The 19,991-nt window shown below is 33.1% G+C and overlaps 1 protein-coding gene across 1 annotated transcript in view; it reads left to right on the top strand.

Annotated features, from left to right (window-relative positions):
- Positions 1-3,767: 3,767 nt before the first annotated feature.
- anne (polyamine-transporting ATPase anne boleyn) overlaps positions 3,768-19,991 on the top strand; it is a 54,779-nt gene continuing 38,555 nt past the window's right edge. The window contains exon 1 of the mRNA XM_089710198.1: positions 3,768-3,880. The gene's annotated coding sequence lies outside the window, so the exon portion shown is untranslated. The remainder of the gene's footprint in view (positions 3,881-19,991) is intronic.

Genomic DNA, 19,991 nt, shown 5'->3' with positions numbered 1-19,991 from the left:
ACTTGTAGCGACAATGTGAATACTATACAATTTAAATAAATGAATTATATAATGAATTTGGTTGTTTTATTGATGATATATATAGATATGAATATAACTTATACAGGAACATGCCTGTTAGTGCTACACCTAGTTTCACCCGCGTCCCCAAAGAATATTTCTATTAGAATAAGTTATATCACTCACTAGCCTTTTAAGTTTTAACTATCTCTAGGCAAAAAATCATCTTATAGAATAGCTTCGTTGCGATAGGGAAGAAAGATAAACAGACCAAAATCCGCTTAAAAAGACGTCTTGCAAAAAACGACCGGCTTCTTTTGATGATCATTAAAAAATACAAAGAAAATTGAAACATGTAATTGTATAGGGAAAATAGTAAATTTGTAGTCAGTATCTATTTTTTTTTCTTCAGTTTGGCCAAGAGAGTAAATTATTTTCATTTTTTTTAATTTGCCACAAAATCAACAACAGTTCTAGGCAAAAACCGGTTCTTTAGTTAATAATAATAAATAATAAATATTATAGGACATTATTACACAAATCGACCTAGTCCCACAGTAAGCTACAGTTGCAGTTACTTTACCACTGCGCCAACGGCATCGTCCGTCGTAAGTTAATGTTTTCAATTTAAGTTTTATTTAGTATGGATCGTGAAATTATATATCTAGAATATTAATTCTAAGCTTACGGTCGTTATTATTAAGATGCAGTCCTTCATAATACTGAATTATAATATTATTAAGGTCGATCTGTATTTCCTATATATATGCTTTCCTGTCTTTCTCGTAGCTAACAGGCTTATCAACATACAATGCAATATATTTATATTGAGTATTTTATCGTTATTTTACGATAATAATATGAAGTGATAGAAATATGATGCAAACAGCTGTTGTGAAGATGTGGACAATGGGCATTACTAGAGAGAGAAAAAATAATAATATAGAGATAGAGGGACTCTCCCCTTAAGTTTCTAAACTCGGTGCATATACATTATAATATTACACCTCCTACTTCATAACATTCTGAAATTCTGTTTGTTTAAATATAATAAAAATATGTTATAGTTTATACAGTGAATGTTCACTATATAATTAAGGCAACAAAAGAATCTCCTAGATTCCTGGATATCCATCACAGATACTACTCACTAATAGATAACTAGGTATATACATACTGTCATTAAATTCTGGTATTGATTAATACCGGAAAATTGTCACCGTCATCGTCCAATTTGGTTCACTGTAGGGACACGTATAATATAATACTATACTAGTAAGAATAGGGCAGAATGTACATATATTTTACATTTTTTTTTTACAATTTCGTTTAACTCATCATAACTAATACGCACGATTTCCACCAAAACGTTGGTGTTTGGTTCATCTCGAAATCGCATTACGTAAGCAAATAATTACAATAATTTTTAATATGCAAAGACTACTTCATGTTATCAGTTAATCAAAGTGTTGTAACTTGTACATTGATTACTTTCGTGAGCAATAAAATAGTTTCGCAATGTACACTGACATCAATACATGAACATCTATCTAACAATAATAATATGATATTGTGTTCAATAAAAGGTATGCTAAAGCGTTAGTCACGATTCCTTTTATTTCTAGTTTTATGCATGTTGAAAACTAGTTATTTTAATAAATTAAGCTACCGTGCTTGTGAACTAAAACTATCATCCTGCTTATTATTAAAAATAAACCCATGAAAGCCTACCATGAAAGTTTGTCATTATGGATGGAATAATGGGTTGAAAAATGTGTGTTACTCTTTCAAGCAAAAATTACTGAACAGATTTTGATGACACTTGGTAAAACATTTTGAATCAAACTCAAACATTTATTAATTCAAAGACTTCTTTGAACAGTCATAACATAGTAGGTAGAGTAGATTTACCACCGGTTCGAAATGCAGAATAGGCTGTAGAAAAAAAATGTCTAAGCCATAAGCTCGTGTTTTCGTCTTCGAGAGAAACCGCGCTGCACTATTTTAAGATTTATTATTTTTTAATTAAGATATTATAAACATACCATCTTGTACCAGCTATATGTATTTACATATTTTTATAGCTAGTCCTTAGTCAACATAATATATATTAACAATGTTATTGTTTTCAGGGAATTTGGTTACTTAGATACATTTTTGAAATAACCGTAGCTAACATGCTTAGATCATTAAGTAAAAATGTATTATCTTTTAATTATTATTAGCCACACTCGTGGAGGAGGTGACTGATTTTGTTTCAGACGAAACATTATGCATACAAATTATTTATATGCACAAACTGGTTAAATTTGTAACGGACTCGTAAAAATTTTTTGCAGGTCCTCTTGTGTCCTTTATTTAGTGATAAGTTACAAACATTGTAAAACGCTTATTTTCCTTACCTATTTTGAATTTTGAATTTGAACGGAATTTACAACAATAAAATTAAGCCATTTTTACTACCAACTGTTGATGGAAGGTGTAAACCACGCAAATAAATAATTAATAATTAAATTGTGTTTTATTTTACTCCAAAATATGAACGAGCAATAACACAGAACTAATATTTATGTAGGTAAGTAATAAATAAGTAATGTCTAACCCCTGTAATTTTATAAATGCGAAAATGCTCTATAAGTCTGTCGGTTTGTCTCTGTGTATTTCACTTCTTCACGCCTAAACTATTGAATCGATTTCCATGAATTTTGGTAAAAAGATAGTTTGAGATGTAACCGCGGGCCGAAAGCTAGTACCTATTATATTATGTTCTTATACAAACCGCTAGAACAAAAGAGCCTTTTGAAGTTCGAACATGCAAGAACGCTCTTATGTAACTTCGTACGCTCTAGTTCCGTTCTTCAGATGAACAAACAATCTAATTCTATAAAAGTTTTGCGAACTTTTGTGGATAGAACGAAATAACTCTTTGGGTTTTTACACTAAAATCATTAATCATAGTGGGTGCAGGGTGATAGTGGAGATAGAAAACTCGTCTGATGTAGGTATATCTGCTTTAATAAATAACTAAAGAGTGCTTCTTTATTTCTATTTGCTCTCTATCTTCGTAGTATCTGAGATACGAGTAAATGTAGGCAACGTCAAGTAGGTTTAGAATGCTCCTTATACCTATATATCATACATATACTTAACCTGAAGGATTAAATAGATTACTCTTAGTGTTCACGAATTGTAGAGTCACTTATTAACAGTGAAAAATTATACAGTAAATTAATAAATACCCTATGCTTTCACTGCGTTAAATCTTGAGATTCAGTGCTACAAATTTGTAGAGTTTAGTAGAGTTAATCAAGCTTAAAAAACATCATTTAGGATGCAAAAAACCGGTCTTTTAAATTAAAAATTAAAATGAAAATCATGTAGGTCAACCTTAAAAAACAACAATCACCAAATATGGGTGTAATACAAGTTTGTATCTTCTTTGTTTACATAATTTACAATAAGAGATTATAAATGTTTTGTAGATGTTATATCACAGAATAATAATAGTACTATGTAGTTATATCTAATTTAGTTATATATAGTTTTTTTCTATTAATATGCAAATTTCCTATTCCATAGTAAAGAATTTGAGGTAAAATCTGTGCATTGCAAAATCTGAATCCAGTGTAGGAAGAGGAACATAAAAGCAGACAAAAAAGGAGACAATTACTAAACCTCTGTTGGAATCGTAAGCAGGCAAAAGGTCCGCTGCTTTAATTAAAATGCTTTATCACCTGAATGGCTCAGCTCAAAAGGTAACACAATTCAGTTGCAAGCTGTACGCTATCATTGACGCTTGTGAATGTTACGCGAATCGTTCGCGACGTGACAATGGTTCTGTGATTGTGATTGTATTGTGACGGTATAGACAAACATACAGGTAATCTTGTTTGTTTATTATGTTGTAATCAGTAATCTAAATTAAGTGTAACTAACGAAGGTTAAACGATAGTACAGAAATATTTTCCAAAATTTGATTGCATTTTTGTTTATTGAAGTTATTGGGCGGACGGAAAATACACCTTATCGAAGTTTTATTCTGTAAATACAAAAGTTACTTGCCGAGAAATTTTACTGTTATACCTCTATCTATAAGTACCGTTTTGCACTTAGGCTACTGCAATAGACGGAGACAGTGTTTTGAAAATAATATATTTTCAAACAAGACAGAAAATAACTAAAGCTGTTAAATTTTACGATAACACTATTTTACGATAACACATTCACAAGTGAACCAAAGGTACTAATTTAGTTTAATTACAGTTATAATTAGCCGATATTTTAATACTGAGAAAGTAGAGCTCAATGCTCATTTAACGACTCTTATAATTATCACTTATATTTTACAAAAGGTACTTTACATTTACTTATTACATAGTTAAATAAATAACAGACACTACAGATTAGGTCAAATAAATCGGTACATCCCAGTTCGCACGCTGTATCTAGGTTTGATAATCAGTCGAGTTGATCTCTCCCATACTTTTCTATATGTTGACTACTAGCTGCCCGGCTTCGCCCGTGGTACATATTTACGTTTTCTCTCGATAAGAACCATCCTCGTACTTCAGGGAATATTACAAAAAATGAAACGAAACGAAATCGGTTCAGCCGTTCTCGAGTTATGCGCTTACCAACACATTGTGCGATTTATTTTTATATGTACATATAATGTTGACTATTAACTCTTGATAATTTCTATTTAATGTATAAAAAAAAGATATCTTGAAAGATTGTTCTAAAAATTTCCAAAACGTAAACATACAAGAGATTCATTTGTCATTAATAGGTATCCTCTACATTTGGGAAATTTCTGGTTTGCGTGCATTGGGATACACATTATTATATGTGTCGAGTGTATAACCGATTAGGATTAATTTGCATACAAAAGATCGTGACTTAGATCAAAAGTCAAAACATAGAATAATTACCTACCGGTTTCTGCGCAGACGCTGCCCAAATACCGGAAAAGCTAGCTAGAAAAACATCCTATTTTCTAATGTCTATCATTTATATGTAGGTAATTGATGACACCAATATAATGAGAATTTCCATTAGTAACTATTTAGGTTCCCACTCATCGATTATTAAATCATTAATTAATTATTAATTCTCTACTCATAGAGCAGCGCAGACAAGCATACTCACGAAATAAGATTCATTTTTGGTTTCGTTGACGCACAGTCTAAAGTCATTAAGTTACCTGGGTCAAACATATCTTGTGGTTACGATTAAATATATTGAGGTCATCGGACTAACGAACCTACATAGGTTTTACTAATGAATATTGTTATAAGATTTGTTATTTAAAACTTGGAGGATATTATTTTATATTCTAATGCTTACATATTCTCCCTTTTAGATTTTTATATTCCTTTTGCAACATTTACAAAAGTCCATTTTTTATAGAAGCATAGGATAAGAAGCTTAATTGTTAAATTACTTATCTTAAAAAAACGTATAATTGTCGGTTAAAATAATTATGGTTTATTTGGTTTATTTTTAGAATACCATACTGTATATATATTAAATTTATTTCATGCCTGAAATAAACGAGAATTTCGTCCAATATCAACACAATCCATTGTTGTGTAAACAGTGCAGTGATAAATAATTCGTCAGCTTTGTTGTTGATTTTTTTAATTCCAATTTCGATAGCAGACATTTTGATTGCGACAATCGAGAATACACATTTTCATTTTTCTGTAGTAAATATGTACTAGGAAATAATGTTAATTAATTAAGATTCTAAAAAGTATTTTAATTTTTTACTTAAAACGAGGTTATTTATTTAGAAAATAATTGATTGTTTCATAGATTGTTTGTTTAGAAATACCTACACGTGATATTTGCACTTCACCCAATTATCCAATTATGTGACACCAAAATCTGGTATTCTATAGCATACCTAACCTCTCAATACCTCGTTTATAACTAGCGAATGCAACAAAAACTTAATATTCAAAATTTATACTTTTAGTCTTTAGATTAGTAAGATGTAGAAAAAATTTATTTTCAGTCTTTGCATGTCTGTGAGTATGAGTGTAAATAAATATTTTTTAAAGAAAAAATTAACATCCTAGAGTGATCAATTGGTGATAAATTGGTCGAAAAAAATGGTGTAAAATAATTTAATAGACAGTTTTTTTAATAGTTTTTAAAACATTATTATTTTATTATCTATGCTATAATGAAGAATGCTACAAGCACGCTGCAATATCATGTTTAACTCGAGTTTTAATAAACTCCCATCATAATTGATCCCAAAAATGGCATAAAGTACAACTTCAATGCTGTGAATAAAGAAATTGGTAGGATTAGGGGAGATGGGCCCAAAGGGGGCACCTTACGGGAAAATTAAAAAAAATGAAGTTTGAAAAGAAGTTAATCCATTTATTTTTTTGTCAAAAGTTCCATTAATTAATACTTTTGAATGCTAAGTGGTTAAATTTGTCAAACGTTAAAGTATATAATAATTATTAACAGATTACTAAAAGCCTACGATTGCCCGCTTTGCCCGAAGGGGAGGCCTAAAGCGGGCTTTCGTTTAGGGCAAAACGGGCAGTAGTTGGGTAAAGCGGGCAGGCCTGGATTTAAACAGTAGATTTCAAAATATACAGCCACAAATAATATATACAATAATAAATACAGTAAAAGACACAAAAATATTTTATAAGTTATGTATTTCAAACAGTCATGCAATTATTTTTAAATGAATATATGAAACAAAGGAACTTCTTAGGAGCTTTAAACTTTTAGGTACAATATTTCCAGATATATCTGAAATAATATTTAAAAAAAATAACGCCCTATTTACAGTCTATCATTATTTAGTCTCTAATAAGCGATACAATTATTTCATATATATTTTTTTTATAAATCCTAAAATAATGTAATAGGTAGGTATACAATTTCCAAAAATTCTTGTTTAGACAGCCCGTAAAATAGAGAGTCCATGTGGAATACGTATTCCAAAAGCTCCATTTCTTGTTCCGTAGAAAAGACAGTAAATAGTAAACCTACCAAGCTTTACATTACACGAACCCAATTTAAGATGTCTGCAATGTCGTTCTTGGAATCCCATATTTAGTTGTTACTTTTTTGACAGGTTTTCCTAACTCTTGCACTTCTCGTTTTGCTTGCTGCATAGTTGAGCGTTGCCATGAGGCTTGTGAAGTTTTACGCTTATATTTACGCCGGTTATAAGCGGTCATCTGAAAGGAAAAAGCAAATTAACAAAATAATGTAACATTTTAGCGGACGGGGCAAAACGGGCGCGTGCCCGCTTTACCCTGCCCGCTTTGCCTTTTTCGACATTTGAAAGGTTCAGATGAAATTCTACCTCAAAATTTTTAGACACGTGGATTTTTATGGAACCAAAATATGGCCATAGCCACTTAATAACTAACAAGTTTTGGTTAAAGGATTGTAAACACCAAAATAAAAAGAACACATATTACATACCTTGCAATATTTTTCAAAAATCGTCGAAAAACATTTATTTGTTGCAGCTTGTAAATGCGTGCTCGCAAGCGAATCCAACGACTGCCGCGAGGTGGGAGGGGTGTGGGGATCGTGCTCACGAGTCGCGCGCGCGCCATTATTTAAAATTCCGATACTATACCACAGATTAGAGAATAGTTACTTCGTAACAGATACATCACTCCCATACAAAAGCTAAAATACCTACGCTATATTTACCTACAAAATGCGCCGCAACTCGGCTGCAGTAAGAAATGTACTCTACGAACACGCACCGAGAAGTGAGTTTCCCGCGCACGCCGCGTGATTGCGTCATCAAACGAAAACTTTAGGGTTGTACCACAGGTTGTACCGAGCGCGTAAATTAAACACAGAGTTGCTGAAACACTGAATTTTTTATTGTTTACATTATACAATAAAAAAAATGAAATCTTATTGATAGTAGTTGTTTCCTTCGGTTTCACCCGCGTGGACTCGCTATATGTGTCTCGTGGATAAAAAGTAGCCTGGTTACTGGTAGGTTTGTGAGTTTCTTTGTTACTGCGTGGCTCCGACTCCGTACTCCGAACTCCCGACACCCGTCCACATCGCAATAACCGGGCATCTTGGTAGCGAGAGCGGGAAACGTGACGCGGGTGCGCAGTCTCGCGTGTGCCAACCAACTGCCGCTTGGGTCGGTACCGACCTACTGTGCGGTAGGCGCTTATAGCGCGACCTTGAGCGAGTGACGGAGGCCTGACTATACTGAGTGCCCTCTTTAGGCTCTGTGCCCACTTTAGGCCCCTTTCCCCTACAGTAATTATGATGTTAAATACACAATATGTGCTCATCGCGATGAATACATGTACAATAAAGATTGTATCTTGTTTGATGTTTTGTAATATCTGTAGCAGTTATTTTTGCATACATATGGAGAATACCTACATAAAATATAAATATTTATATATATTTTAATTTCTTAAATAGTAAGTTAAGTAGCCATTGACGATAGTCTGTACCCTGCCTATTACTAGCTGACCGTTATGCTCCCAGAAGGTATTTTTTTTTAAATTTTTGCATTTTTTCATCCATCTACGACATCTATAGGTCAGTGCCACCATAGGTAGTGTGGCGATATACAGCCTTCCTTGATCATTACACTATCCGATACAAAAATAATTTTCTATGAGAATCAGAAATTCCAGAGATTAGCTCGTTTTTAACAAACTCTTTAGATTTCAACTGGTAATATTATGTTAGTACAGATGTTTTTGCTATGAACAATATGATAAAACCTGTTCATATGAATAGGCCTTCGATAAGCCGCACTTTAAACTTTCACTTGTTCTGTCACAAATATAATCCATACTCATATTATAAATGCGAAAGTAACTCTGTCTGTCTGTCTGTTACTCAATCACGCCTTAACTACTGAACCAATTTGCATGAAATTTGGTATAGAGGTATTTTGATACGTGGGATTTCCGGGATAGGTTTTATCCCGGAAATCCCACGGGAACGGGAATTATGCGGGTTTTTCTTTGACTGCGCGGGCGATGCTGCGGGTGGAAAGCTAGTTCTATATAATATTGCATAATTTTATGAAGAAACTAGCTTCATCCCGAGTCGTTAGGTACACCTACTGCACCAATTTACTCTTCATTTAACACAACTGAACGATTAAATTGGCTCGTATATCCTACTAATATTATAAATGCGAAAGTTTGTGAGGATGGATGTATGGATGTTTGTCACTCTTTCATGCAAATACTACTGAACCGATTACTTACCTACCTACAATTAAATTTGGTCTGTAGGTAGGTAGCTGAAGACCCAGAATATGACATAGGCAAGTTTTTATAATGAAACCGTGGGCGGAAATCTAGTTTGAAATATTTCTGTTTTTCTTTCTACTTCATTACATTGTAAGTAAATTGCATACAATCTAATGCTTTCAAAGAGATATAGGCAGTAAAATAAATGGGAATTCAAAATTAGAAGTATTTTGTTTTTATTTACAAACACCTATTTTTCGGTTTCCGATTATCATTACCAAAACGAATGGTGTTGAGGTCAAACTGACGATACGAGGTTGAATTTTTAATAAGCTTGTAAATCTTACCTGTCTACCGAGTGGGTGGAGTCCTTAAATGTGAAAAATAAAATACGTAACCAAGTTTCGAAAGCGAAGACTTTCAAAGATAAATGACGTACATATAATAATATTTATTATTTGTATGCACTGTTGTGCTGCAACTCGCAAGAGGTAAATGACCTGTCTTTAGTAACAACTCGTTTATGCAAGAAAATCATACGTGGGTATGAAATAATAATGAACAGCTGTTGTTTCCATATGCAATAATTGGCCAGCTTCTCCATATAATTCTTAATTTCAATTATTAACCAAGTTTCTACTTGGACGACATCAGTGAAAATTTCCTCCTGGAAACGTGTCACGTGAAGCTTTTTTAAATTAAAACACATACAAAACTTGTAAACTTATACATATTACTTGCGAAAGTTGTAAGAAAGAAACAAAAAAGAAACTCCAGTACCATGTAAATTGCATTTTTTATTCTAGAGGTACTTAAATCCTAATACATTTTAAAAGAAAAACACTTTTATTATGCGACTGAACATAATAAGAAAAATGTATTTACTTCGTTGACTTGAAACAAGTAAACAAACACGGATACTCGATATTCTAAACGTGATGTTTAATTTAAAACTCTATCAATATTTACTGTGAAGACTAACCGGCCAGTTTATAGCAGCCTGGGTATTTATTTTTTGAGATGATTAGGTACTTTGATAATATGTAATAGATCTGAGTTCTGACTGTATTGTTATATATGTATAATAAAGCTAAAGGCTTTATTATACATATATAACAATACAGTCAGTAAACATAATATTTTGCAACTTCCGGTTTCTTACTCATAAACATATTCTGTAATACGCTACTTATCAGCATGGCACATTGTAATATATTTTTCATAAGTACTTATTTACAAAATTATTTTACTTAGTTATATCAATATACAGAAAGAAAAAAAGAAAAAAGACCATTTCCGTTACCAATTCGATTAAATTATCACCGTAGAAGTGTGTATAACGAATTCACACATATTCACCTTGTATGAAGGTCTTCGACCCATCTCAGTATTGAACTTGACACAGTTAGAGCAGCCCCTGCCTGCCAATTATATCACATGACAGACAAGTACCCATAATCGTGTACCATTTATTGTAACCACTCATATACTTACCTGGGTAGGTACCATTTAGGGCGGCCGTACACGGACCGCTTCAAGCAGTTGAGACCGAAGGCTTGAAGCTGCGACCGCACGGTGAACTATGGTCATTCATTCACTGCCGTACGCGGACTTCTCGAGCCGTCGCGACCACTTCAAGCCGTCAACTGCTTGGCTTGTAGCGACAGCTCGAGCAGTCAATGACCGACAACTCGAGCAGTCCGTGTACGTCGCTCAGCCGTTAACTGCTCGAGCCGCCCGTATACGGCCGCTTACTGTTTGTACCCAACATCACAAGTAGCACCCATACACATGTACCATTTATTGTCACCATAAACCACCCAATTTATTGTAGCACCCATACTCATGTACCATTTATTGTAACCCCGTAAAAATTCTTGATTATCTTATTTACCAACGGCACTCGTTCAGTGCTATGATTAAAAAAAATGAACTAGTTTCTCCATAATACTTCTCAGACAATACAATTCCTTTCGCACAACATATAAATCACGGGAAATCTAGACATAAGGGTCATCTCAGTCATATTAGTTTCAGCTATTTCTGATCATCGTTTATATGTATTAGACAGACATTTCACGTCAACATTTAATTGGAAGGGGACCTTGTGCCCCCCTCGATATGATATTATGTCGTGTATATGTCGGAGGCAAATTGTATAATTTCGCCATTTACAAACGGTATCATAGTTTACAAACGCTAGGCATTTTATAAGTTTGGGATCATACATTTTGTTTAGGTTCATTATATGAACAGCACGCGAAACGGTGCTCCGACAGCTCGCAACAGGCTCCTTATAGACGTTCTGAAAAAGTAAATCCTCGGTTCGTTTGTAATCAGCGAAATTATCAGTTTGCCTGTAACATTTAAATAGCAAACTGTTGCCATCGTGTGACCAACATTCTCGTTGGTATGGTACTATCGCTGACCCGATTATTTGCAATATTACAAAAGCAGGATTTAAAAGAAAATAGTAGGTACCTACTTACCTAATACATAGTAGGTACCTAATACTATTATCATTGACTATGAACAATCAACAAACCAACATGCCTTCGTAACTTACAAAACAAAGTGCATAACTATATTAATTAGTTACTTAGGTACAATTTGAAAATAAATAAAAAAATAAAAAATAAGCAGAAGTGAACTTACCCAGTTGGAGAGAGTGTGAATGTATGGTGTGAATGTTTTTGAGTGTGTTCGGTTTATATTATGATTGATTCAGGTAAATGAATCAAGTAAGGTCACGTCCAATTAAAAGTCCCATATGTCAGTTATTAACTACCGTTTTCAGTAGATGATAATATAATGAATGAACAAATAAAATGTATTGATGTTTATCATTATATTATGTAAAGGGAAATCAAAAGAATCTGTGACCGGTAGAGGTGTTTAATCTTATAGTAAGAGCCACTATATAGTTTCTTCGCTCAGTTAGATGATTAATCATTTAAGAGTTATGTACTTACATTGTACTTAGAAGTATAATTTTAAGTGGTTATGATGAAGAAATTATGTCGTATTTACACATACTTAATATCAATGAATGTTGTTATCTATCAAGTACTAATTAAAAACCTATCACCACAGACTAATAATAATATACTGCTATCACGCATTCATTCATCCTTGAGTGCTTTTCACCTATAGTAGGTAGGTATAGGTATGTAGGAACTTATATTCTCATAATTTCGTATTACCCTTAACACAGTATTACAATAGTGCCCTTAATTCCTATTACACGTAGTAGGTATATTATTATTAGTCTGTGCTATTACATGTTTAAATATAATAAACCTAACAATGTACTGATAATTATACCGTTACAAGTTTAAAAATTATATTATAACTAAGTATATCTTGTCACTTATTAACCGACTTCTTTTATTATCTATACCATTTGTAAATATTGGGTCACTTTCCAATGCTCAAGTCATTGTATAAAACTTGTTTGAAACCCATCAAAACTGGTTGGCTTGGTCATTAAATTTTTACTTTTTTGGATAATTTGCTTTTTATTTTTATATTAATTAGCTTAAATAGTTAATAATAATCATAACCGTAGAATGTATAAGAACTCACTGTTTGGGCCAATTCAATAAAAAATTGCAAGGTCATATCTATACATATAATAAAATCGTAGGAAAGTCAAAACTGTACATTGAATATTCTTTTAAAAGAATACATAATCCATGATCTATAATCGATATAGAAGCCAAAAACATAGTTTTTAGAATTTTTGTCTGTTTGTCTGTTTGTCTGTTTGTCTGTATGTTTGTCCAGGCTAATCTCGAAAAGTACTGCATAGATTGACTTCAAATTTTGCATGAATATTACTAACAGGTCGGGTGAGGCTTTTTTAAACATATTATCATGCTATCACCTCCGGGGGAGGAGCTGTGAACCTTTTTTTTTTCTTACGTATTCCATGTATTACGACAGCGTACAATCTAAAGACTCATGTTTAAATGTTGGTTTCGGGTAAGCCATGCTATTATCTAGCTTTACACAATAAAAACTATGTCATTTACGTAATTTGGGCAGAGAATCAGTTTAATGAATTTATTAGTATACAAATTTGAAACAGCGCCATCTATGAGATTTCGTAAAAATCAAATCAATTTACATGTTAACACTACTGAACACAATGTTAAAAATTAATAATTTAAATATAATTATGTTATTTATTTATTTAACTCTTTAACCCATATCTTCCCTTCCCTATAAGGTGCGCTTATAATTCGTGTGAATATACTACATTTTTAAAAGTGAGGGTAGATGTTTATTATTTTAAGTCAAACTAGACACCATTTCAGTTAATCTAATATTGATTGTGTTCATTGGTTACATTTTTAAAAATCTTCGTGTTTTAAAAATTCGATAACGAGGCGGGACTCGAACCAGCATTCTTTAGTGGTCGAATTTTATCTATTCTTTATAATACAAAAAGGTTAGTTCGTTGATAATTATTATTCCTTCATCATTTACATGTTGTAAGTAAAAATATACTTTGACTGTTAATACTTTTGTTCAGTATTTACCTGTATGATTATTGCTTGGTAATTAATATAATATTTTCATGTCGTATACCTAATTAAAAACATAAGTTTGATGTGAAACTAGCTGGATTTATTTTTACACACTCACAGTCTTATATTTTGTGTTAATGTTAAAATAGTATTAATAGTGTAAATCATAATATTTTTTCACAATTAAAAATATTTCCTTTTTTTTGATGGTGTTGGCATCGAATTAAACCGCGCTGTCGTTTCGTTCACAAAAAGTGAAGTTATGAGGACCGAATATGTAGCCACCTCAACTTACGGAAACGAGTAGTGTTGCCGCTCGATAGTCCACTATCGATAGTCTATCGATTAACTATCGATAGTTGGGGAAAAGCAATAGTATCGATAGCACTATCGATACTATCGATAGTGTCGATACTATCGATAGTATCGATAGTCCTATAAGCGTAAATACTATCGACACATAGCAATACCATCGATAGTATCGATACTATCGAAGCGCAATATCGAACGAACTATCGATACTATCGATAGTGTCGATACTATCGAAGCTCAATATCGAACGAACTATCGATACTATCGATAGTGTCGATACTATCGATAATATCGTCCCATCGATAGTGACCTTTTTCTCGATAGTATTGCTTTATCAATAATATTATAGTGGATGACAGAGAACTAGATGTTTGGTTATAATACTTTTCAAGTTATCTATTGGCGCTTTGTACAATCCATTTTTTTTAGTTCGTTAATTCGTAATCCAATAAGCCCATTGACTGACCCATTATACCAAGAAATCGTGAACAATACTATTGCACAATTTACTACTATCGATAGCTCAAAACTATCGATAGTATCAGTACTATCGATAGTATCGATTGTAGTTGCAATATTCAGTAGCAATAGTATCGATACTATCGACAGTATCGATAGTATAGCAACTATTGGCAATCAATACTATCGATTTTATCCATACTATTGCAGTTCATCAATAGTATTCCATGATTAACGCTATCGATAGTATCGATAGTATCGATAATATCGATAGTATCGATAGTTCGTTCGATATTGAGCTTCGATAGTATCGACACTATCGATAGTATCGATAGTTCGTTCGATATTGCGCTTCGATAGTATCGATACTATCGATGGTATTGCTATGTGTCGATAGTATTTACGCTTATAGGACTATCGATACTATCGATAGTATCGACACTATCGATAGTATCGATAGTGCTATCGATACTATTGCTTTTCCCCAACTATCGATAGTTAATCGATAGACTATCGATAGTGGACTATCGAGCGGCAACACTACTCGTTTCCGTAAGTTGAGGTGGCTACATATCGATAGTGCTATCGATATTCTGACTTATTTTCAAGGTCAACTATCGATAGTCAAACTATCGATAGTTCGGCAACACTAGAAACGAGAGTAACCTGCGTTGTCTGTTAGTTATTGTATAGTCGAATTTAACGTTACATGGAAATTGGAATCTAATTATATGTATACTTATATACTTATATTAAATCTGTAGAGGTCAATTCTGTACATGAAATATATTTCCTAAATAACTATCACGAGGTGATTAGGGATCGACACTGACGCCAAAAATTTTTGTCCGTCTGTCTGTCTGTATAACCGTTATAGAAACAAAAACTACTCGACGGATTTAAACGAAACTTGGTACAATTATTTTTCATATTCGTCAGCAGAGCAGTAACTCCATTTTTAAGCTTTAGTCGCGTGTGCAACCTTAAGGGTTAAAGCTACACAGAAATCAAGTATGAAAGAAATGTTCTCCATATTATATAAAAAATATCTCCCGACATCATAAATGTCTATCTTTTATGGTTGAGCTTAGGAGTTCAAAGCTTTCTGATTATATTTGTCTACTAGCTGTGCCCGCGACTTCGTCCGCGTGGAATAGTGACTATGGGACCTATGACCATGGGCTCAGGGTGGGGCAACAATAATTGTTTTTATTTTCATGCTTCCACTCCCACGCCCACTCCCCTTCACAATTGGTACCTACCAGATCAAAGCCAGGGTAAGCGCCCCACCCAGCCCCACCGTGGCTACGCCCATGCTGAATTACTAGGTACTTAACATACAATTATTGAGTAAATACGTACTACCATAAATAATTAAAAGAATTGTTATTAAAATTTCTTACTAAACTGAGCTAAAAAAACTTACGTACCAACCAACTTATTAAAGAAAATCAAGAAATGAAATGCCTAACCTATACCAAATAGTTACTACATAATATTGTAATTAAAAATTATGATTAGTATATAATATCGAAAATCAAAAAAGAAATGCCTAACTAATTCTACGTAAAATTTCTTTTAAATTATGTCATATTATTTTTTAGGAACCAGGGGGGGAGAGGAGCAAATTCTATTTCCTTCCTTTCTTAAATGGATGTTTTTAATAATGTATGGTGTAGCCACTGATCAGCTTAATCGATACTCAATTTTTATCAAATCCAGGAACAAATCCAAATTAGATGTTTCCTGTCTCACGCACGTAACTAAAGGCTGAAGAGAGAGAGAGGGAGCACGTAACTAAACCGTCTAGACCAAGAAAAGTGTATAGAAAAAGGAATAAATAATTTCATAAACTTCCCGACGATCTTTAAAAATAAATTATTATATCATTTTTTTCATTCCCACTTTTACCCCTATGTAGGTATAATAAGTGGATGAACCGATTTTGGTACAATTTATCTAAGAACCAGCGTCGGAAAATATGCTGCCTAACAAAAAAAAAAGCCGCATCTAATTCGGTTTACCTGTTAGCCAGCTACGGTGCCATAGACAGACACACACACACACACATAAATACATAGCAGTCAAACACATAACACCCGTCTTTTTGCGCCGGGGGTTAAAAATATAATACGACATAATTTAAAGGACATTTTATGTGGAAAATTTACCTATTAGAAGTAACCATAATGTTAATTTGACCCCCCCCTCCTACCTCAGCTTACCCCCAAACCCTTGGGGAATTTTGATATGATCATCTGGACATGTAAAGGAATAACTGTAGCGTATAACAGATAAATTGCGTTTTATCGTACACTGTACAGTGTACAATAGAATGCCTTAGCAAATGTTCGCCGTGATTACTTATAAATTGTCATAACTTTTTTATTTATGAACCGATTGACATGAATTAAACACTAAATGTTAAATGAAGATTACCACAATACATTAGTGAAAATCGCATCTAAATCGGATAAGCCGTTTCTGAGATTAGCGTGCACAAACATACAGAGAAACAGACAAAAAATTTTTTAACTACAGTTTTGGGTTCAAGATCGATTTAATAATAACACCTGCTAATTTTTTTCTACATATTTTCATTGTACAGACATCGCTTTTCCACAATTTTATTATATGTATTGATGATGATGATGATTGATGATTATAACACTCTCAGTCCGTTTTAACTTAATTTTTATTCACTCGCATCAGTGCCACCTAAAAAATCTTTATATCGAAATTCGAGCAAAGCTAAGAAAATGGGAAATAAGAGCTCTCAAGGATCGTTAGAGGTAAGAGGCTTACTATTGACCGAAAACAACATGTGTTATGCCGAGAACCTGAAACCGCTTCACAACGAGAATTGCGGCTCACAGCTGACCGCGAACGGCATGTACTATCCTGTGAGACCGAAACCTTCACTGAGAGGGTATAACGTCTCACAGCTGATCGCAAATGGCATATTTTATCTCGATAATCTGAAACTTTTACTCAATATGAAGACCGTTTGACAAATGATAGGGTGCACCATAATATTATTCGATCTCTTGAAGATGAACATGAGCATAAGCAATGACTAGAGTAGGGACGCGAATATTACCATTATTTGAGACAAGATTATTTGAGACAAGTACGATTAATAAGTTTGTTTAATGAAAGATCAAGAATTAAAACTATTTGGTCTCTTGAAACGGACGAATAGCGAGAGGCCCGTCTTACTGTAGACAGATTTCGACAGTCTTAATGACTTAGAGGTAAACATAGAAGATCAATCTACGAGTTCGGTGGTGTGGTCCGACAAATATAAAAGTGGGTTTGCTTATAACCTCACAATTGATTACAGATCATCTTCTGTATAGGCGATATTAACGTAGTATGTTCTTTTTGTAATGCTTTAAAGAGGAGTAAGGAGTCGGCTTTCGTTTGAAGATACACCAGAACCTTTGAAATCACTACTTTTAGAGGAACATGTGCAATCTAAACAGTTCTTAGACAATATTCGCTCTTATAGTAGTGCGTTTTAAATGATCCTTTGGTGCTCAACAATTATCAGAGGATCCTTTCATGCTTACTTTTAAGATACAAGGTCAAGTTTATAATTTGATAGGATCCCTTTTGCCTGAAGGCCAACATAAGTTTCTTCAAACATATTTTGTATTCGACTACAACGAATAGTCGAATACAAGAAATCAATATTTCTCGAATTTAAAATATTACAATTTTTCCTACAGTAGGGCGACGAATGTATTTTCGCATAGTAACGGAGGGGAACTCACGGGGGGTCGAGTGACGCAGGCCACGTACCACAAACATGCTTAGTTTGTTGTACCGAGCGCGAAAGAAAGTCATCGTGTTTTTAGTAAAATTACTATGTAAACTATAACGTAATTTAATACTTAGGTACATATTATATAATGATGCGCTCAAACTGTTAATCTACATTTAATTTAGATTATTATTTGAATTACTAAGTAATGTAGAATTTAAATCAAATTCACTCATGTTTTCCTCAGATTTTCGATGTCCTCCGATTTTAAGATTTTCTTATCAGAGTATTCAATTTTAATGTAGTTAATTTTTATAAGATACAATTAAGAACATTAAAAAATAAAGTGTCACGTATTTTTTTTAAACGACGAATGACGAAAAACGACGTAATCGCGGACGAAGTCGCGGGCAACAGCTAGTTCTTACATATTATTATACCTCAGTTAGGTATGTGTCAAAAATATTGTAAGTTTTTTAATACATTAGCTTAGCTACTTCCGCATTTATTCGATACCATATTCAAATTAAAATAGATTTGATAATGTGTAGATAATTATAAAATGTCTATGTTAAATGGATCCGTCACAAAAATTTTCACAGAAAATTAGTTAGCTTTCGCTAATTTATGTTCTTTCAACTATAATTGTTATTTCCGAGTAGACATATTTGTAGGAATAATAAAGAACATTCAAATTAAATTTACATGTAATAATCCTTCGCTAATTTCCATTCGCATCCCTGTCTGTTTTGATCTGGTTTTGACTTTCAGCTTGTAGGTATATACGCGACTCTACCACACATAAGCATACATATTTATGGAACAATTAAGGTAACGGCACCAGTCGTGGACAAGCATCCAGTAATGGACAAAATAAATATTAAATTTAAATATTAAGACCAAAATTAACGTTACATAATTTGGCAATACTTAAAATAAAAGCTTGGTTCATAAGCTATCAAAATACGACACTTCATCTTAATCGGCCAAAATGTTTGAAGATGGCAGAACGTTATTTTTAGTTGCTGCGACTCGTTTCGAAGAAATCCGTTTTTACTAAGGAAATCCTTAAGGAAGTGAGGACACAATTTTGGTTATAAGAATTTTTGTATAAATGCCAGCAGAATTTGATATGACTTTTATTTATAGTAGTTAAGTGTACGAAATATTACACGATTTAGTATCATGATAGGTTATGTTGTTTAAATAAAATTCTTCAGTGTCCATAACTGGATTTAATTCTATGGATATATCCATTTATGGACATATGTCGAAAATAAACTTTTTTTAAAGGTTTTAATTACATGCGCTTTTCTGTATTGTCTCTTCTTTCTGATTAATAATATACCTATCACGACCATTACAAACAAAGGGTTCCAATATTGTACAACAATTGTCCATGACTGGATTTGCTTTGGTTCCTATAATGGACATTGATATTTTTTGTTAAAATTACACTAATGGGTCCAACAACATAATATCTATCTAAATATGAAGAATATATTTTAGAACAATGGGTGATTATGTGCTGTGCGACTCGTTCTCGGCTTCATTCTCTATCACTGCATAGAGAAGTCGCATACTTATGCGTATTGTAACGCATCTATCATAGAGAGTTCTCTGATGAACTGTTTGGATCGCTGTCTGCTGCTAAATTCCACCACAATTTCATCCACACCATCTTGA

This window comes from Colias philodice, chromosome 24 (assembly GCF_061535455.1).
Source record: "Colias philodice isolate Cphi_HAF_F1 chromosome 24, ilColPhil1 Martin Lab GWU primary, whole genome shotgun sequence".
Classification (NCBI taxonomy): Eukaryota; Metazoa; Arthropoda; class Insecta; order Lepidoptera; family Pieridae; genus Colias; species Colias philodice.
Note: the sequence above shows the minus strand (reverse complement) of the source record. Positions and strands in the feature narration are given on the sequence as shown.